Source organism: Protopterus annectens, chromosome 6.part1, assembly GCF_019279795.1.
Source record: "Protopterus annectens isolate FY-2018-M chromosome 6.part1, PAN1.0, whole genome shotgun sequence".
NCBI classification, from domain to species: Eukaryota; Metazoa; Chordata; order Ceratodontiformes; family Protopteridae; genus Protopterus; species Protopterus annectens.
The window spans coordinates 210,508,217-210,531,161 of NC_056738.1; the positions used below are offsets into that span (position 1 = coordinate 210,508,217).

The 22,945-nt window shown below is 38.1% G+C and overlaps 1 protein-coding gene across 1 annotated transcript in view; it reads left to right on the forward strand.

Moving 5' to 3' along the window:
- Positions 1 to 288: 288 nt before the first annotated feature.
- The window catches only part of AHNAK (AHNAK nucleoprotein), a 300,677-nt gene continuing 278,020 nt past the window's right edge, over positions 289 to 22,945 (forward strand). Inside the window, 1 exon segment of the mRNA XM_044075670.1 lies at positions 289 to 477. The gene's annotated coding sequence lies outside the window, so the exon portion shown is untranslated.

The following is a 22,945-nucleotide window of genomic DNA, read 5'->3' on the forward strand; positions in this document are numbered from 1 at the left end:
GGTTAGATGATGAGATCCTTTAGAACGTTTGGTTGCTTTAGACACTACAGCAGAGGATGTAAACTAGCAAAAGCGTTCTGCAATTAGATACTTTTAAGACTTCGTACACAGCAGAATGTCATGCTATAGTTTAAAAACTGGAGAGCAGCGCTTCTGTGTGGACTGTCTGCATTAACATCTCTTGTACTCTAATAATAAGTTGGTGTTCCCCACCCCTCCGTGATGAACCATACAGACACACCCAGCTTCAAGTCCCCTGTTACAAGAGCCCTGCCCTTAGCAGTGAGTCAGGCATTCTCCGCTCTTCGTCGCTGACTGGAGTTACTTCTGTAGCTGCTCAGGGGAAGAACGCAGGACCTGCCACAGGGAAAAGGAAAAAAAACGGAAAATAAACACAGAACTGGTGCTTTCTTTATAGACATAGCTAACTGGGATGGGGAGACCTGACTTCTGACTGCAAGTAACTTCGCAAGCCACGTAGGTGTTCTGTTCTGTTTTTTTTTTTTTTCGTTTTTAAACATAAATTACAGAGAAGGAATAAATAGAAGCTTTTTTAATATATATGTACATACTGCTTAAAATATGTTGATTCAAGCGCACTAGCTGCACAAAGTATGGAATCCGAGCAAGTCCTTGCAGACACGATCTATATTGCTGCTCCTCTTCAGGTAACCTAGGGTGGGGACAGAAGTAAACACAAGCTAGTTTAGATTAAAGTCGTGCATTTTTAAGTTATTTTTTCTGATTATGCCAGGACGGTAAAGTAATTATAGAGTATGCAGTTTGGGGGGAAAAGTTCTGCGCTGCAAAGCTTGGAAATACCACACCTAGAGAAAAAGGTCGAGGCAGAGCCGCGCCTGTACCACAGGAAAACATCTGCAGGACGCACAAGATGGATTTGGAAATCTCAAAACACCCGCATGTTTTTGGATGTTTAGCTTTTTTTTGTTTCTTTCATTACTTTAAAAGTACAGCCAAATGTTTGGACGAGGACGAATTGCTTGGGGGGGGGGGGGGTAGTTCCTTTGGTACGCATGAAAAAAGTGTGACTTTTTTTATGCTTAGAACTGCTCCACCCTCTTCCTCCTTCCCGTGATGGGCATCTTGGCAGGATTTTACAAGGGTGTGGAAGCATATGAGGGCACATTCATGAATCCTTTGGAAACTGTCCAAGTTTGAGAAAAAGCTCCGCTGCTCTGTATGTTGAACACTTAAACTGGACCTGTCACTGGGTCTCTGGAATTTTTAAGAACCGTGGCATAGTACTCATGTAAGGGGGAGGGTGTTTTTGCTAGATAGTACAAAAATACGAAGACATTTAAGCAAAGGAGGGAGCTGTTGTGTATGTAGTATTTATGAAGGGCGGTGAGTGCCACATAGTTTGTTTTTCAGAGCTTGCTTTTCGGTAGATGTAACACGTACTTTGACAAATCAGTCTGTGCACCTTAGGTTGGTGCAGCACCAACTTTTCTTTGTACAGTGTGCTGTAACTGGGTGGGTAGTGGGGGTGGGGATCTTTTTTCACAGTGTGTTTCAGTGGCCCCATCATTAGTTAAATACGGACTTTACGTGTACGCTTATGTGCCACTTTATGGCGCTGTAGAACTTTGTGTCTTTATAACTTTTGTTATGATGAAGCTAAGTTTGTTTTTCAGTGTTTGCGAGGAGTGGCAATGGGACCCCCTCGCCTCGCTCTGGACGAGTGCCATTTGTAGTTTTGGAATGTAGTGGTTGGAAACAGTGACTAATTCAAGCCCGTTTTCAAATGATTGAACTGTACTGCCAAAAGTCTGGCAATGATCAAGAAAGTTTTTTCCCCCTAGCGCAAAAAAAGTAAAACCAAACCTCAGAAATCAGTGTTGCTTACCAAAAAGGACGCATTTGAATAGTTTGTAACAATGTTACTGTACTGTGGCTTTTCTTACCCATTCTTGTGCAAGACGTTTAGCAATGGCGTGAGTCAGAGCTTGTGATAATGAGCACTCTCCTCGTATTTTTTTCAGAAATATTCATTTTATTATTTATAGTTGGTAAGAAAGGAAATTAACATTTTGTTTAGGAAGATAACTGAATGACTTTGTAACTAGCTGTTTTTTCTCTTTGCAAGCTTATCTTTTCTTTATTAAGCTTTCATTAACCTTTTACTTCTCTCGTGATAAATTTGGGTAAAGAGGAGGAAATGTTACTTTGGTAGAACAATTTCAGAAATTCCTGTTATGGTTCTCCGGTTTCATCCATCCCCCCTTCCCACCACCAGCATTATCATCATAAAAAAATAGGACTACTGAAAGAGGCAGTGGTAGGTGTAATACTTTAATATAATAGATTTATTTATGTTCTATATTTTTGTTTGTTAAACGGGATTGTTTGTCTGAGTTAACTGGGATAGTTCAGTTGAGTGCATAAGACTCCCCTCTTCAAGCTGTGGCCCAGGGGAGAAAAAGTTTTATATTCCACTGACATACAAACCTCAACTATAGTAGTATACAGTGTTATGCAACACTCAACCACAAACCTTCACAAATACATAATGTATGACTGAGGCAAAAAAAGGTGTTGGCAAACAGCATTTACAATGTGAAAGCACACACACACAAACACACCAGTGATTTGACAAACTGTACAGATGCAATTCTGGAATATATATGATGAGGTAAAGCGTGCCAGGGTTAGTCTTTTGTTAGATTGAGTTTAGTAAATTTATTTGAATCTGATTACTGCACTAGAACATTGATCCTGCGGACCGCTAAAGTATGATGTATATTATTGCAGATACAGATATAGCGTGTTGTTACACACACACATATATATATATATATATATATATATATATATATATGAAAAAGGAAGATGAGAAAAGCATAGTAGGGTTGTGAGGTGGATATGGATGGTTTAAAGATGTTCTTGTGTTAAGTAAGATACGTATGTATTTGGTAGCGGGGCAGTTTCAAGAGTTTTGACCCCTTTTCAGTATAATCACAATTCCACGGTGATGACTGATGGAATGCAATTTTTTGAACTAGTTTAATGTTTGATTCAACAGTTTAAATATTTGATTTGGATCGCATTTCTTGGGGAAATGAGTTCCATGGTTTGGCTACAGACGTTGGCAGTAAGTAGTACAGGCATCTAAGGAGGGTGTTGAGATGTCGCATGTGCTATAAAATGATCAGTAAAATGAACACGTTCTGCAGTGGATGTTCTATCTGGATATGTTCTCCTATCTTTGCATTTGGTTTTGTTTATACAGTGTAATTGCTTTTACAATTCCTATTTTGCTACCTGGCATTTTAAAAGGTTCGTGTAGCTCTTTAACAAAAAATATTGTATTAACAGTGCTGCTGCGTTTCTTGGCCCGATTGATAAAAATTTTGTAAGCAAAAAAGGTTTCCAATATACTACTCTCTTTGTAAAAGTGCTGGCTGTCTAGAGCTTTATGGTTGTCAATTATTGTGGTTGTCGAATGTTGTCAACACTGGAAAAAGTTAAAAACTTAACCTGTTTGAGCAGGGAAGTTTTTTTTTGGAGGGGGGGAGGCATTGGTCTGTTGTTGGAACACTTCATATTTACGCCATACACTATGTTAATAAGGGGGTGGGGTTGTTATTATGCATTGTGGGAAATTATTTCCAAGCCAACTCAGGATTTTTAAAGTATCACTGTCCTCCAGTACACATATAGCATCCATTTTGAAAAATAAAGTACTTTAACTGTTTTAAAACAATGACAATTGAACTGTTTTTCTTACTTTAAGGTGAATACCTTTTTGCCTTTGTTTTATTGCTGCTTATAATTAATGAATTTCACGGTTCCCTGCTTGACTTGAAGATATTTTCTTTAGTCTTAGACATAGCTTTGCAGAAATGTAAACAACATATATTGTAAACTTCTGTTTTTCGTGTGCATTATTAATTGCAATCCCGAGTCCCTATGCAGGGGTGCGGCGCTGTTTACACAGTTTATGAAAATGTCATTGCAGTTTACTCACACTTGCCTGCTGCTAGTACTTGTGTGTGCACATGCTTTTTTGTATGTGTCAGTTTGGAGAAAAGGGAGAAGATGGGTTTCCCGTTTTGTAACACTTTCCCATTTTCTCCAGTGTTGGAGGATTGTAATGTAATCGATCCCCTGCCCCTAGTTTTGTACAGGTTCGGGCGTTACTTTTGTGTTCGACATGTGGTCATTTCTTGACTGCAAGATGCAGGTGCAGATGGGCTGTCTTGATAACAAATACTTGTACTTTTTATACGTAATGAACTACGGAAGATGAAACCCACAAACAATATTTTATATAAGTACAATTAAAATTGTTTTTATTTTATATTTGTTTCCTGGAAAGTCTGATTGAGCAAAAAAGCCTGTTTTCAGTGGAGGCCCGGGGGAGACCAGCTCCACTACAGTACATTTGAATGCACAGAAATAGTATTAATTAGCAAATAATTAATTTGCAGAGAGAACATTTCCATATAGTAATAGGGAAAATTACACAGTAGAACAAGAGTACCAAAGCCATGTAGGATTATCGTACAGCATGTAGGATTAGGAGAATTACGTAACACTTACACACGTATTACATACCTGTAGCGTCATCACAGAAACACATACGGTCATTGTGATGTTTTTATTTCACGATTATAGAAAATAAAAGGGTACTTTGCAAATTAGAAGACAAAGCGTGCTTAGAAATAACCTACACAATAAGTATGGTTTATTAAAGTAAATAAAGTACATATTGACTTATTCGTTTTCCGTAGTTCTGTGTGGTTTAATGAGTAAATAAAATATGTACGGATTTATTAATTTTACGTAGTTCAGAAGGGTTGATTAACTTATTTTAACAACTAAGTTTATAATCGTATCATTTTAAAATTGTCCCTATTTTTGAGCCCCCCTATTATTTTTGCCTTTCTCCAAATTATTTTGTGTTGCGAGGTATCTGTAACACCGCCGGTGGATGGGCTCTGTTACTGCGATGGGGGTGTTATTTGATTCCATTATAACCCCTTGACGGTGGAATATGTAGATATCAGGGTGTGGGTGCAGTGCCCCAGACTGGTTAGTAGTGTAGGTGGAAGGGGTTGCAGTCTTCCATGAAATAAAAAATGCTTTTACTGCTTTATATATATATATGTATATATATGTATATATATATATATATATATATATATGTGTGTATATATATATATATATATGTGTGTATATGTATATGTGTGTATATATATATGTATATATTTGTATATGTATATATATATATATATATATATATATATGTATGTATATATATATATATGTACATATATATATATATATATGTACATATATATGTACATTTTTTTATATATATATATATATATATATATATATATGTATATGTTTGTTTTGGGGGGTAATGTTGCTAGTGTTGTCAAAACTGTGACGTTGCGTGCCTCACCTGGCAGGGTGTAAATGCCTCGGGCTAAATCCATTATGTTCTATTTTTCTGTGCTCGTTGTACTCTTTGTCTTGTCATTCTGTGGTTTACTGTTTAGTGTGAAGCTAATGACGGCTGACTGCAAAGTACTGTGTGATTCTGAAGACATCCCATGGGTTTCTTTATGGTCTTAGATCCATACCATCTTTAAAATGCATGGTGTTATTACTGTGTCGTGTTGCTAACAGTCGTTAATTGAACAAACCTATGGTTTATAGTAAAGTAATTGATGTACTCTGAAAACATTTTTCAAAATGTAAGTATTTCAAATACCAGGGAACAAGGCTATTAAATAAAATAAACAGTATCCCAGTAGTGGCCAATGTACTGTTTTTTAGGCCGTCAGGTCTGGTTAGTTACATTCACTGGAATACTGCATACCGCTGTTTGGCAAAACAAGTATCACATTTTGACATTGCAAGGCACTGTGTCATGTCAAACATGTTAGTATCATTGGAAATGTCAGTGCAGCTGAGTTTAAAGCACTAACAGGCATCAGGAAGGCAGATTGTTCAAAAGCCTGTTATTTTCTGTTGTCGAACCTCCAATAGTGTTTGATTAGAAATTGTCGGTATTTTATACAAAGTGGTTAGCTATAAATGGTTTATCAAACTATTGTAGCTTGGGCAGTGACATCATTTGCTTTAATTTCAAGTTTACGCGAAGTTACAGTGTACCCTTTGAAGCTGTAAAGTTGTTAAGCACTTAAAACACCACCTTAAAAAGTAATTGGCTTGTACTGCATTAATGTTTTTGTACAGCAGTAAAGTGAGAACACTATCACATGTAAAACTGTAAACTGTGTGTAGACTGGAAACAGTAAAACATTTCCTGTCAGCACTGCACATAACTGGACATCTGAGCATTAACATTTACACCACTAGCCTTGAAAATTATAGCAGGCAGTCAAAAAGAGGGGCACTTTGTTACTTTCACAATAAAAGGTCTTTCAGTATTAGATCCTACATGTATTCATTGGGAATCTATAGGTTTAGTTTATTTATTTAATGAGGAATTCTCCCTTAAACAGGTGTGTCATAATGAAGAAAATCTGAAGGACAGAATCATTGCAGTTGAGATGTATGAATATACAGAGTTGTCATGTTATATATCACTAAACAAACCACCCACTCTCAAAACAGGCAGGCCTGGTAACTTGTTTTATTATTTCATCCAAAAGATGGCACCAAAAGGTAGTTAGTTGTATGTTGTCTTTTAATACTTTGGTGTGGCTCTGACATGATGTCATTTAGTAAAGGGAGTATTCTTCCTGCAGATCTTGAAGCAAAACTACCATTTTACTCAACAATCTACAGTTTTCCCCTTATAAATGCAGAGGTCTGATGCCTAATAAAGATCTTGAGGTCTGGATTCCATGCTTTTGTTAAGTAGCAGCTGTTGTAACCTCATTTTCTGGAGGGTTGAGGAAAGGTTATGCCGCTGGATAGAACTGTAATGCATTTCTTTTGATGTCCGTCAGACGCAATTACTTACGTTTTATGTTTGTAGAGCTCTAAAGTTAATGATAACTGCACTGCTGCCTCAGTCTAACTTCGTTAACAGGAAGTGACGTGTTTCACCCACAGTACATTTTCATTTGGTGTATTTATTTTTTTTAGACTGTGGTGGTGGTGCTGCGGTAGCATTGTCGCCTCACAGTTAGACTTTGCCTATTCGATTCTCAGTTAGATCGTCTTCTGTGTGGTGACATGCGTGAATGGGCATTCCTTTGTTGAAGGTTGTGCGTTAGGCCTGGCAAGCCAGCACGTAAAAATCTACTGTCAATCATTAGCGGACCGGAGTTCCGCTGTGGCGACCCCTAACCGGGAAAAGCCGAAAGACACAACAAGTTACAAAGTGGGTAACTACAGCAGAGCTAGTAAGGGAAACTGCTAGAAAGGTGCTTGGTGTGACATCTGGACAGAGGAAGGAGGACAAGGAGACCTGGTGGTGGAATGAGGAAGTACAGGAGAGTATACAGAGAAAGAGGTTGGCGAAGAAGAAGTGGGATTGTCAGGGAGATGAAGAAAGTAGACAGGAGTATAAGGAGATGAGGTGCATGGCAAAGAGAGAGGTGGTGAAGGCTAAGGATAAGGTGTATGAAGAGTTGTCTGAAAGGTTGGACACTAAGGAGGGAGAAAAAGACCTGTACCGATTGGCTAGACAGAGGGACTGAGCTAGTAAAGATGTGCAGCAGGTAAAGGTGATAAAGGATAATGAGGGAAACATACTCACAAGCGAGGAGAGTGTGTTGAGGAGATGGAAAGAGTACTTTGAGGGGCTGATGAATGAAGAGAATGAGACAGAGAGAAGGCTGTATGATGTGGGGATAGTGAGTCAGGAAATGCAATGGATTAGCAAAGGAAGTAAGGATAGCAATGAAGAGGATGAAGAATGGAAAGGCTGTTGGTCCAGATGACATACCTGTGGAAGCATGGAGGTGTTTAGGTGAAATGTCAGTGGAGTTTTTAACTAGATTGTTTAATGAAATCTTGGAAAGTGAGAGGATGCCTGAGGATTGGAGAAAAGGTGTTTTGGTAGTGATTGTTAAGAATAATGGTGATGTGCAGAGCTGTAGTAACTACAGAGGGATAAAACTGCTAAGTCACAGCATGAAATTATGGGAAAGAGGAGTGGAGGCTAGGTTAAGAAGGGAGGTGATGATTAGTGATCAGCAGTGTGGTTTCATGCCAGGAAAGAGCACTACAGATGCGATGTTTGCTCTGAGAGTGTTGATGGAGAAGTACAGAGAAGGTCAGAAGGAGTTGCATTGTGTCTTTGTGGACTTGTAGAAAGCACATGACAGGGTGCCTAGAGAGAGGTTGTGGTATTGTATGAGGAAGTCGGGAGTGGCAGAGAAGTATGTAAGAGTGGTACAGGATATGTACAAGGGTAGTGTGACAGTGGTGAGGTCTGCAGTGGGAGTGACAGATGCTTTTAAGGTGGAGGTGGGATTACATCAAGGATAGCGCTGAGCTTTTTCTTATTTGCAGTGGTGATGGACAGGTTGACAGATGAGATCAGACAGGAGTCCCTGTGGACTATGATGTTTTGCAGATGACATTGTAGTGAGAATAAGGAACAGGTTGAGTAGACCCTGGAGAGGTGGAGATTTGCTCTAGGGAGGAGAGGAACAAAGGTCAGCTGGACTATGACAACATATATGTGTGTGAATGAGAGGGAGGATAGAGGAATGGTGAGGATGCAGGGAGTAGAGTTGGTGAAGGTGGATGAGTTTAAATACTTGGGATCAACAGTTCAGAGTAATGGCGAGTGTGGAAGAGAGGTGAAGAAGAGAGTACAGGCATGGTGGAGTGGGTGGAAAAAAGTGTCAGGAGTGATTTGTGACAGACGAGTACCAGTAAGAGTGATAGGGAAGATCTACAAGAGGGTAGTGAGACCAGCTATGTTATATGGGTTGGAGACAGTGGCATTGACAAAAAAGGCAGGAGTCAGAGCTGGATGTGGCAGAGTTAAAGATGTTAGGATTTGCAATGGGTGTGACGAGGGTAGACAGGATTAGGAATAAGTATATTATAGGGTCAGCCCAGGTTGGACGTTTTGGAGACAAAGCCAAAGAGGTGAGATTGCGTTGGTTTGGACATGTGCTGAGGAGGGATGATGGGTATATTGGAAAAAGGATGCTAACAATGAAGCTGCAAGAAGGCCTAAGATAAGGTTTATGGATGTGGGGATGCAGGTGGTTGGTGTGACAGAGCAAAATGCAGAGGACAGGAAGAAATGGAAACAGATGATCCGCTGTGGTGACCCCTAATGGGAACAGCCGAAAGAAAAAGAAGAAGTTACAAAGTCTATGGACTTGCTATACATTCTTTTGTTAGATAAAGCTCAGTGAATTGAACCAATGCAGAAAAATTAAAACAAAACAATATCTTTAATCAGCACATCTCTGGACTGTATGTTGAAACCAGGTGGCCTGATCTATTTAGTAAAAGTGATAAGAATTGTATTTGAACTGACGATTCCTGTCCGAGAGTAGGATTCTGTATGGGAGCATATCAGTGCATGAGAAAAAAAGGGCATGTTGTTGTCTTCTCTTTCCAAGGACGCACCTTCCTCCTACACAACTGTTCTTTTAACCTATTCATTTGCACTTCCTCTTCTCCAGTTGATTTCCTTTCCCAAAATCCTTAAATGCATGGAACTTTCCACATCTTCCACCCAGGGAAAGATTTCGTTTAATACATTTACTACTTCCACAGGGAGGTACTGTCATCTTCTTCAGGACGTGGTTCTGGCATTGCTGTGTATGCCACTCTCATTCCGTCTGACAATACTGCTACTGCTTACGATAGGGGGCCCTTTCTTTCTTAAGCTGGTGCCTACTTTGTTTCTCTACATGTGCTTTGCTATTCACAAGCTCTCTCTGCCACAGAGAAACATATGCTGCTTTTAATATTCTTCAGTCATTCTGTTTAATCCAGACCACTAATGAAATGCAATTACAAAAAAGAAAAAAAAAATCTGCAGTAACTCAAGATGCATTAAAAGGGTTGCTTCTGGTATGCAGCCAATGTCCCAAGTCTGTTGGTGACACTTTTGAGATGGTAGGTCTTTTCAAATGCACTGTCAGTATAGACTAGGATTCTCACTGCGTGTGAACAGGTTCACAAGTAAGGAAGAGAATGTGTGTTTATGGAATGAAAGTGGGAAATTCTGTATCATGGGTTTGGTAAACTGACAAATTTTAATTGGCAGGACATTCTGGGGATCCTGTTGCACTTACAATTGGTGTGCGTGTGTATGTGTGCATGTGAGTGTGTGCATGTTTTGTACATATGTCCGTAAGGGGGTTGCTTTTGAAAATTAACATATCTTAAAGTGAGAAGAGATGAGATATTTGTGGAAGTATTAAGTTAGAGGCATACATGCTGATGGTTAAAAACAGATGGTGTGAAATGAGACAATCGTTGGGTGTGGTGAGGAAAATTAGTTTCATTGTAGGAAAAAGTGCTTCTGGGGTGTCTAGTTAAGTTCAAGTACTTCCAGACTTTTTAGGAAAATGTTAAATCTGTGCATTTCTGCAAATGGAGAAATTAAGAAGCAGAAAGTCTTAAGAGTCCTTATCCTTGTGATACAACTGCATGCTATTGAAAAGAAAAAAAGGTGTACATGAAAGGGCGTTACTAAAGTGTATGATTGAATCTTCTGGAAACTGGAAGAACAAGTTATGTGGGTGTGGTTAGCCACCTCTGTTCTTTCTAACTTGGACTGTTGTTGCAAATAGCTTCCATTTGAAGCAATTGAGGAGAATAAATATATGGGCGTTGGCCATGGGTAGAAACTTGCAAGAAACCAACTTTGTTTTGCCACCAGTGCTGTAAAACTTTTAACAATTGTTTGTGGTTCTCAAAACAGGTAAATGAGCGTGAGCACTAGACAAAACTATACATTAGCACCACGGAGGTCTATGTGCAGAAACGTAAATGTTTGAAAGTCAGTTTAGGACAGATGAAATTTAAATCAAAAAAGCAAATGCTGTGTTAAGCTGTGAATAACCTAGTACAGGGCGTCGTCTTTCATGTTTTCGTAACAGCAGAAGAGAGCTTATGTAAGAAGTAGACTTAGTAACACAACAGCTTTTTTCAACCAAAGTCTTTTTTTTTTTTTTTTTTTGTATACTGTTCATGTGTTTGTATTAACTGGTGCCATTTAAATAAATTGCATTTCCCTTTTTTCATGGAATCTTGGCTGGGTAGATGTGTGGACAGTAGGCATAACTGTTAGATGTACCTCATCACTAGTATGGGAGAGATGTAACATCATAAATCCGCTTGCTGTGGAGATTGTGTGCGGCTGTGGTTAAGTGTGTGTGTGTGTGTATGTGTGTGGTTGTATGTGTCTGTGACTGTTCTTATAGGTTCAGAGGTTTAGCCTTCAATACTAGGCCATTGAGCCAATAGACCATTAGTAGCCTAATCTAAATACCCCAAGTCATAGGTATTAATCGACATGACTAATTTATACCCAGTTTTGTCCCTTTTTAATGACGGTTTGAGGGACCAGACCTAGATTGTAGTTGCAACTACCTATTCATTTAAGTTATTCTTAAAGAGGGTCCAGGAGCTATTTTGCTTTACATGCAAAGAAAGTCTATTCCTTAAAAGAAGGATTCTCAGGGACATATGTCTCACCAACAGGTCCTATTTATCTTTCAGTGGAGGATAAGATCTCTGTTCTTGAGACAGCTGTCAGTGGAGATTTTGATTATACTAGAACCTTATTTGTCAGTTGCCTGAGAAGTCCTTTCAATGCCACAGAAACAGTACGGGCACAGCCGCTCTTAAGGATTTCTTTATGCAGAGTTTGCTATCCAGTCCATTAATAAGGAAGCAGTGCAAATGATGTCTTGACACACGTCGGTTCCTGAAGTTTATTCTACACAATGCATTTTGCCCATTTGTGCCATAAAACGTCATTTGTGCCATAAAACGTTCACTGCTGTGATGAGAGTGATGTTTATTGAGGGTAAACTGCATCTTGTTGTTCTGAAAATGCCAACTAACCATAATTCAGGACCTCCTTTTTATATTTTTGACTTTCAAAACTACTGGACATATAATGTAAATTTTCCCCATTTCCAGAGCGGAACTGCCTCCCCTATCATGTCTGGTGACTCAGTCATGGATGTGCTGACTGCTAACTAGCAGTTATAAAATATTTTTTCGGAGTATGCACAACTTCAGAATAAACTGCATCACCTTTACATCACAATATTTAGTGTCTGGCATTCTTTAAAACTGAGACGTAACATATTCCTCCTAACTGGATTTTTCTTTGCTGCCCTCAAATTCATATGGGAAGCAATATGATTTCTCAGTCCACTTGTGAATGCCTGTTTAGTTTGGGAATTACAGTATGACAAGATTAACTGTGGTGGGGTGTGTTCCTGGCCACAGCATGTCTGCTGTACTGCAGAATTTATTACTTTGCCATGAACTTTTTTCAATAAATGAACACTTTGATCACAGTTTCCCTTACGTGGATGCCACATTTACCCAAGTATAAGATTCAGAGCTGACAACATGAGGATTTCTCTGAAACATGATTTCTTCAGGATTGAAAACTGGCTTTAGAAACAAATAAAATGTCACTGTAAATGACATGTAATTTCTGTCGTAAACTGCTGAATGTTATTTTGGAGCGCAGTAAATTTGCCACTGCCTCCTCCTTTTATCTCCTTGATTGTGAAAACTCTCTAGTCACACAGTTCCAGATATTTGGTCATGTAGATGCATCAAGAGAGTGTTATAAAAATTGAGTTCTTTGTGTTAAGTGTAAGCTGCCACAAAAAAATCATGGTACCTTTAAACGTTTCCCCTTACAAAGTAAATAAAGTCCAGGGTTTTATTAAGCATTTAATGACATACTTTCCAGAGCCCACCCCCACACACAATCTTTCTTTAGTGTTAAGTGTTTTAATGCAAGCCCAACATTTTTGCCCATTCATCTGTGGCTGACAGCTGTCACCTCAAACAGCTGGAAAAATAGATGAAAAGCTGCAGTTCCTACGTAACAGCTGCACTTCAATGACGAGCTGGCAATACATAGTTGTGTAATGTATGTAGTACTGTGATGTAACCCATTCTTGTTTTTCATGTAGTGACCTCTCCAATAACTAACTCTTTGGAAAAGCAATTTACTTATCAGTTATTTGGGGTAATAGCAGTTTATTGACCTCACAGTCTCAGTATGTAAAACTGTGGGCTCTTACTAAACAGATAAGAAAAATAAAATGGTATGTCTAACCTTCATCATACAGACCAAATAAAATTCCTAATGAGATGTATGTAGAGAAAAGGAAATATGGTGGAACCTTTATGCTTTGTGGCTGGGAAAGGGAACTGACGAAAATGAAAAGTGCTGCACTAAACTGAGGTGTTTTGTAGAAAGTACAATAATTCTAGAATAAATTCATAAATAAATTAAAATATGTGTGGAGATTTCCTTTAAGTAGTGTAGTAACAAGTGGTTTGAATTTGTCCACCACACATCTGTTAATGATCCCCTGACTTATAGGTTCATAGGTTCATACTAGGCTATCTGCCCTAGGGCATTTATAAGCCTAGCCAGAGTGTGTTGGGCTTTCGCCACCCATTTTGAATTAATTTTGCTATGCCCTTTTTCAAGGATAGTATACTGTGCCTCTGTCTAACAGTGACACAGAAGTGATACCCGGGGTAAACCTACAATCTCCCATCCACTCATCAAGATTCCTCTTGAAGAGAGTCAATGAGGGACTCTGCCTAACCTGGACAGGGATTTTATTCCAGAGTGAAGGGAGCCTCTAGGTTATGAATCTGTCCCTCCAGCATGTCCTATTTATTTCAGTGTTGAGGTTCAAGTCTCTCGAGCGCGTAGCTCGATGGGATTTGGATTTTCTGAGGTGCAGCATGTCCATTAATTCCGGGTTGGACATGGCTTTATACATCAGGCACAGATCGCCTCTGAGCAGGTGGTACTTAGGCAAACTTATAAGATATAATACTTTGAATTATTGATTTTTGGGTGTATCTATTAACAATGTCAGAATACATTTCCATGACTCCCAACTGACTTTTTTGCTGTTCGGAGGATCATAAACAGACTTCCACAGCAGTTTGGAATGTTCCACAAGAAGGAATTACTTTTGCCAAGTAACTGAATTTTGAATTGAGACCAGACCCCCCTCACTAACTAATTGTCTACATGTGAGATGCCAAGCTGTCACACCATACTGGTCCTTCTCCTCTTTTACCAGGAAGTCTCTATGTATGTAGTTTTTGAACACAGACGTTTGTTGCCACTTTGTTTTAACTGGATTCAGTGCCTTAATTGAATTGCTTTGCTAAAGCTGTCTTTGATATATGTGTAAGCTTCTCCACTGCTTAATGGGTACCTTATCCAAAGCATGTTTGAATGATGTAATGTAACAGATGCTGTGGCAAATGCTAAAAATAAGTTAGGTGTGATTTCTCAGACAGGCCAAATGTTGTAGTGAGACGTGTCGGATGTAGGCAAGAAATGGAAGGAAGTACTCGACGTCATACTTTCTGTGTAAATGACAGTGCTGTAGTTATGGTAACAGTAGTACTTTGCTATAAGAAGACGTTTGGGTAGAGTTGTCCTGTAATGTAAGATCATGAAGCAAACAAAAACATAAGGGCATTGTTAGAAAATGTAGATTAGAGGTCATTGCAAAAGCTGTTCAGGAGATTTTTTGAAAGGTATAAAATAGAAACAATGAAATGGGAAAGAAAGTAAATCTGATGTGGTACGACATTTATGCAAAGGAGAAAGCCAAATTAATCAGTACAAAAAAGCAGCTCCAAAGATATTTGAAGAGAAATACATGTCAAGGCATCCAGATATAGAAAATTTCACAATAACAAAGAAGAAATGAACAACAGAGGATAGACATTAAACAGAAACTGAGGTCATGGATTATCTGAGAAGTAAAGGGTTTACTGTAAAAAATCTAGCAGAGATAACGTCAAAGTATAATGGAACAATGAGTCCCAGATCAAGAGGCAGCAAGTGGAGTGGGAGGCAGCTAAAAAAACTTACCACATGGTGATGTTCTGGAGCCTCTGTCGGGGACTTCTTAAGAAGATGTATGGGCATGGGAAAGAAAAAGAAGTCTGGTATATCAATATTTATGCAAAGGAAATCGCAACATTAAGCAATGCAAACAAAGCAGCTCCAAAGATGTTTGAAGAAAAATACAGACAAAGGCACCTAGACATGAAAAAATTCACAAAAAAAAGACGGGAAAGGGGGAAAGTAGAAAAGAAGATTAGTAAGAAAGAAGTTCAACACATAGAAACTAAAGTGATGAATTACTTACAAAATGAAGGATTTAGTGTAGAAAATCCAACACAGATAATGCAATGAGCCCCAGATTAGGGAAAAACAGGTGGAGCAGGAGGCATCTGAAGATTTAACACATGATGTACTGGAGCCTCTGTCAGGGACCATTGCAAAAGTTCAGTTGACGATGCACAACAAGGGAAGGAACAGAAAACAGTGACAGCTCTGACACACACAATGTTGCAAAGTGATGGACCAATGAGTTCCCATAAGATGGAGTTGCAGAAGAAGCAAGGTGCACCTGAAGATGTGCCACAGGAAGATATTCTGGAACTTTCTGTAGAATGCTCACAGGAATTGGAGCAAAGAAGATTCTCTCACTCTAGCAGAAAATGATCCGAGGGAAGAGATGCTTGATTTATAAGAGATGGACAGACATTTCAATGAAAAAGATTACAGAAAGCAAATATGAAGCAAAATTCTTGTGCTTTAACAGACATAAATAGGATGTATTACTGTGCAGCTAAATTAATAACTGATAAAGTCTTACCACAAACACATAGAGCAGTAAATGAAAGAAAGAGAAGAAATAAAATGCCACCATCAAAGCATCAAATAGAGAAAATTATAAATCAATTAAGACAAGAAGTATCACTGTTAGAATAATACAGAAAAAGTAACAGATCATGAAAAATATTTAGAAAGACTTGGTAAAAGCAATGCACAATATCAACCCAGACCAGGATTAATCATACAGTTCTGCAAACAGCAGACTAAAAATATAAACACAGGAAGAAATGTTAGAAATATACAGATAAATATAAAGGAAAGGTACAAAATAAGCAAGGCATTGATAACCCAAAATGTTTTATAGATGACTTGTAAACAAAGTAAAAAGGAAAAGAATCACCACCAAAAAGGAAGAAAGAGACCATGTGTTGCTAAATGAAACCGTAACAGAGAATTGTAAAAAAACGAGAAGAATCTAGGTACGACATGGAGAGATTACATAAGAAAATTTGACAGAATCCCATGTTAGTAGATAAAATAAGGCTTAAAGATGTATGAGATAAACTCTACACTGATCAATTACATTACACAGGTCATGAAACAGTGGCAAACCCCTTTGCAGCTAAACCGCGACAAAGGGCAAATTATTGTCCCAGGGATAAAAATTCAAAGGAGGATATTTTGGAGTGATTCTTTGTCACTGCTGCATTTTTGTCTTGCCCTTAACCCCATTTAAACTGTTTACTTAACATATTCGGCAATGGCAACAATGTGGCTCCCAGGAAACAACATTGTTTAAAGACTTTTCATCTGTGTTTTTGTGGGCGACATTAAAATATATAGTTCATCAGATAAGGAGTTGATAGGGCAAATACAATAATATTGGAATGTTATTTGGTCTTGATAAATGTGCAAAAGTAATGTTTAAAGCAGGAAAGCAGCAGTACCAAGAAATTGTCAGTCTTAGACAGGAATGTGATGTAAAGAAACTTGAGTGGGGGGTATATAAATGTTTGGGAATGATTAAGATTCAACAGTAAATCATGAACAAATGCATAAACTGCATAGTTGTAACTGGACAGCAGTGTCCAAACAAGAGAAAGGACTTTAAAATAATGAACAGTTACTTGACAGTGGTCCTGAAATAGCCTTTGTCATTATGCTTTGTATCTCATTCTCAGTGATTATTTGTATATGTGAGCAGATGACGGATGTCAGCATATTCAGAAAGAATAAAAATATGGCATCCTGATCTCACACAGTTAAAGGCATGTAGGGGGCATTACTGCTGCAACTTTTCAGTTGCATAAAGAGAGCAAGATCTGTTTGGTGCGTTTGCTGTCATCCAGTGAAGATGACATTTTATTTACTGCGTTCCAAGGTTGGACAGGAAGAACAAATTTAAGATCTCTGTTTCTTCTTTATTTGCAAATATGGATTTCTGCACTCCACAGGTGGATTCTAAACCATAATCATGCTACCTGGAAAACGGAAATTCCTATCAGTATGCAAAACATTTTCCAGGCCAGCCTTAGAAGTTATTTTCAGTCTATGTGCCATGCAGATGTTCACTGCCATGCAGAGTAAATATTTTTTTCATGTTATTTCTTATTTTTTCCTTTCTTATTTAGTGTGGTGTTTTCTTTTCTTTTTGATCAGGTATCTCTCTTTAGTTTGTGCTATGTATGGGGTTGGGATGAAATCCTTTAACCCATGTCAACCCTTCTACAGTCTTTCTTTAGTTTTTCAGTATGAACTTGTAAAGGTTTAGGATTGTGTTTTAACTTCCATACCCATGAGCTTTGCACTCTGTTCTAGTCCTATCACAGAGCCTAAGTGGACTGCTTCAGTGCAGTCCAACCTTCTTTTAAAACCATGATAAGGCAGAATAGCAAACATTGCCACAAACAAGGTAAACATTACACTGTTGTGGTTACGCTGGTACAACTGTAAGGATATCAGTGTTGCAAAGCTTTAGCTTTTGCACTTTACATTTAAATGGCACATTTTGTGTACATTACATGTCATAGCATATAGTCTACGAAATGACACCACCATTATTGCAGCATTACTAGGCACGTCACCAGGCTGACTGATATGCACCATTTATGCTATTGAAACATGTTTTAATTTTTATGATTTTGGAATATCTTATTACTTTGTTCTGTGTGCATAACATGGTGTTCAGATAGTATCTGTAAACTTTAAATGCAGGATCTCTGATTTATGTAGTGTTTCACTCACAGGTTACCTGTAAGTTGTAGTATTGTTATTTCCAAGGGAAGAAAGATAGCTGTTAAGGGTACATTTAGTCAGAGAGCAATTCTGTGGAGGTGGCTGTTGAATATGCAGTATAGTTTAAGAGGCAATTTCAGAAACTTCACTTTTCTGAGCTACTTAATTGATTGGAGTAAAGAAGTCTGCAAGAATATTTCTTTTGCAAAATGTGGTGTCAAAGAACACATGGCAGTTGTAATTCAGAGCCATTTTTTTCCTCATCTTCTGTCTGTCTGTAACCCATTTCTAGGTCTCTAGTCTATGTACTAGTGATGTTGCCACAAATCTGACTGACTGACAAGAAGACATGTACCAAGACAGTTTATAAACTGTTATACGTTTCTGGGTATTATTGTTAGAAGTATTTTAAACATGCTAATTGCTGTTACTGTTAGATGTGACAAAGGCTAAGGGTCAGACTTGAAACTAATAAGTTTAGATGACCATAGAGTGTGAACAACCTGGGCATCAGGAACTCTGTGGCAAGTCTGTAGACTAGAACTTTCCACAGAATGTAAAATATCTTTGTGTGCAGCAACATTTTTTTATGATTTAAGATTATGTGTAAATATTGAGAGAGGAATGTTACAAGCCAGAGGCTGATTGTGTTATTACAGATGCAAACAGGTATTAATGCATTGTTTTCCTTCTTGCTTACCATGGAGCCATCTTTTCATAATGCTGTGTTTGTATTTGTTATACCCTGGTTCATGTTTAGAAGTAATTTTGGAATGCTTTACTTGATTATTATGTTGCATTGTTAATACATTTTAGTACACTTGTTTCAATCTTTATGTAGCTTGGGTACTTTTTTTTTATTTTATTTTTTTTTTTTTTTTGAGAGACCAGGTGCTGATGTTAGCTATGGTGTGGCTGTGTAAATATTGCACAAGAGCTGGAGGCATGTGGTTTAATTGTATCTCTCAGTGCTTGCCAAGAAGCAGCATGCAAGCTCCAGCTGGTTTTGATAGGCAATAGTTAAAACCCTTTGTAAGCTTCTGATAATTTCTTGTATTTCTGATTCATGAATTCTTTTTAATCTCCTTGCTTTCAGATTTCAGAATAAGTCACAGTTTAGAATGTAGTGATTTCCCGATCCAATTATAGAAGTAACCTGCTTTCCAATGTGTATACAACACTGACCTGTTTGAGATAGCAGGCAGTTAACGCCCAGTGAGTTATCCACCACACCCTTCATTGTGCAGCTACACCCTCAGCGTGACTAACAAATAAGCCTGGGCTTGAGAATCTATTTGTTTATTTATTTATTTTGCATAAAGGCTTAGTTTATGTTATGCTCATTGATGTAGAATTAATTGGATTAAGAAGCATCTATCCAGTGTTGAACAAGTCCAATGATTTTAAGTTTTGCAACATTTACTGTTGTACAATGTCAGTTTGAATTTTTTCTTTCTTTTGTGTATACTATGATATTATGTTACTTGAATCATTCTCAAACTTAGAAGAGGCTGTCTATGCATGCTATTCTACTTAATTTTATCCACAAAGCACCATTTTTGTACTGGTTACGTTTACATGTAGTGAGATTCAATTCATGCCAAACCACCTCAAGCTTAATTTATTCTCAGTAACAGTGCTTGTGGAAGCTGTTAGGAACATAGGTCACATCTAGTGAGCACTAAGAAAAAAGGTCACATTTGACCTAGATGTTTACAGTTTGAAGTTCAGTGATTAACTTTGTCTTGCGTTTGTGTTGTTCTCAGTGAGTTTTGTGTGTGTGTGTGTGTGTGTGTGTATGTGTGGTGCCTGACAAAGATTTACTGTTAAGGTTGGCCTGCAGAATTTACTCACTCATATTGCAGGCTTATTGTTTTGATGTTTCATTGTATTCTCCAATAAAACAGAGTCGGTAAAATAATAGAAGGTGACCTGAGATGCCTTGGCTTGTGAAGGTTCTGGTCAGCTTTAATCCAGCTGTTCCTCTCTCTGTTGTATGCAGGTTTACTTTTAGTGCAGTAGTACTTTATCTCATGATGTAAATGCTATGTAGCTCATCTCTTCGTAATATTACTAGGATGTTTTCTTAATTTATGGGATATAAAAAATAAATACAACAACATAGATGTGATTCATGCTGTAAGTCTAATCTTATTTCTTGTTTATAATTTATGTTCCATGTCTGGCATTCTGCAATATGTCCATATTTATTTGACTGTCTGGCAGGCTTCACTTACCTAAGTAATGCAGGTAACTCTGAGTCATGCTGCAGTTTTACTTGTAACTTTTCTCAGCTGTCAAGTATTTGAGTCTTTTGTGTCGCAGTCCTTTCCCATAGTGCAGTTTGATGTAGTAAGATAGACTGCAGACTGGATCAAGGATAGAATGTTGTTAGTGGTGTCATACCTCCTTAGTTGGAGAAAATGCGAGCAGTGGCATTTTCCAGGCTCTGTACTAGACCTTCTCCTTTTTGTCATTTATTTCTCAAGTTAAATATTCACAAGGATCTCTGGCTGACTATGTTTGCTGATAATTGTAAGCTGGGTATAGTTCGTAAATCAACGAATGGTACTAATGACCTTCAAATGGAACTAGCACATGTTAATGCCTGGTGCAATGAAAAAGGACTCGAAGCAGTATCATCTCCTGAGGGAAACAATAAACTTCTACCACCTTCTGTGTCAATGACATCCTACTCTGCAGTTAAGTTAGTAAACAGGGTCTTGGGCTCCTGGGGTAATGGCCCCTCTCCTTCAGTCACCATGCAGCAACTGTAGTCAGAAAATTCTTCTGTATCTCACCTTCAGTCACCATGCAGCAACTGTAGTCAGAAAATTCTTCTGTATCTCACCTTCAGTCACCATGCAGCAACTGTAGTCAGAAAATTCTTCTGTATCTCACCTTCAGTCACTATGCAGCAACTGTAGTCAGAAAATTCTTCTGTGTCTCACCTTCAGTCACCATGCAGCAACTGTAGTCAGAAAATTCTTCTGTATCTCACATTTCATCATAAGAGGCATCTCGTCTAAAACTAAATGTTATTGTTCTTGTTATATAAGCCATTGAGTGGACTATATTGCCTAGTGCCTGTAGTGGAATATATAGTAGCAATATCCATAAATAAGATTTGGAAATGTACATTTTGTACGTCTGATATTAATGGGAGCTCAGCAGTTATTCTGTTCAACCTGTATTTTGTTCTAAGAAGGTGAGAATTGCCACCGTTAAACTATGCAGGTGTGCAAAGTATGACATGCAAACCAGAAGTTATTTTTTATTCCTATCTCTCACATTATTTTTTCAGATTTGTGATCCTATTATTTTGAAAGGAAAAACATGTTTTAAAGCATGATATTTTTTACCTGTCATTCAAGTCCAGACCTTGGCTTAAATGAATGCATGAAATGGATATCTCCATAAATGGCGTTATACTGCATAGTTTTCTTAGCTGTATCAAACGCCATTTCTGAAGTTACAGTCAGTTATTTGCCTACTGTAGCTCTCTTTGGGAGCAGTGGAAAAGATTCCTTTCTTTCACACTTAGTAAATGCTTCATGTAGGCTAAAATCAAACCAACAAATACAGCTGTGTGGTACCCTGTGTACAGATCTACAGGATTACATGCAACATGGGTGGGCAGAGAGCGGATGCATACTTCCATGGTTTTCTTACCTTCCAGTGTGATCTAGAGGAAAAATTCACATTGTAAGCAGTATGCACTTGTGAGACTACTCTTGACAGCAGCCGTTAACAGCCAATCCTATGTAAAGATGAAGTGAATATCGAATGAATAAATTCAAGAGGAATTCTAACCTTTGAGACATAATGACATAAATCGGGATGTAGTAATTTGAACGCACTGCACTGCCCAAATGACAAAAGGGAGAAGGCCTAGTTACAACAGGAAAGTATAGTCATTGTCATAGCTATGGAACATGCCTTGTACTAACATAAACGTTTTGAGTGTACAGAATCAGCTTTCAGTAATATGCATGTGTGTGTGTGTGTGTGTGTGTGTGTGTGTGCACATACATAAAAATACACAGGATCTCTGTTTTTCATGTTTGCTAGTGCCCAAATAGCATATGTACTTTTAAAATGTCATTTTAGTTAAAAGTTTAGCAAAATCAGTGATGGAAACTGACCTCTGCAGTATGTAAAATGTTAGTATGTTTTGTGATATCAGTCATACAAGCAGTTATGGTTTTGGTGGTAAGCATCATCAGCTCTCTGCCAATTTCAGTGAAAATTAGTTATTTTTGTCTCCGTAAAATAACTGTCACTTTTGAATTACTTTTCATGGTGTTTTCAAAAGGCACTTCCTCTTAGCAGACTGGCTGATACCCTAGCTGGTCCTTAAATAGTCAGGACTTTAAGTTTCAGCTGCCAAAGTAAACACATTTCCTTTGCTTGTTAATCAGTTTTGATACATTTCATTGTATGCTGCTTGTTTTGGAACCGTACTTCCGGTGATCTTCAAGTTGTAGCATGCTTCTTGTCATGGAGTTGCAGCACATACTAATTTTCAGTTAAACTGGACAGCAGGTGTAGATGTTCAGTCTGTAACTGTGCTAAACACACAAATGCATGTATGTGCATGTATATGTCATATAAAGACTAGCAATAATTATATAATGGCAATGTTTTGCAGTACAAAGTTGCTGTGCATTGTGCTAGAGATAATTCTTACAACAGTGATAGAGTGGTACATAGAACCACATGCTTAGCATAATACACAAGAGTGTTCCTGTCACTTTTTTATCAGAATTGTTGTATCAAAGTCTAAACCAACTACACTGGAAGTAGTGAATACAGTAACGGAGATAAAACAACTGGAACTGAGATCTTTAGAAAAAGGTAGGGGCAAACTACATAGGGAAAATAGGGAATTGCGGGAACAGTACTTACAAGGGAAGAATG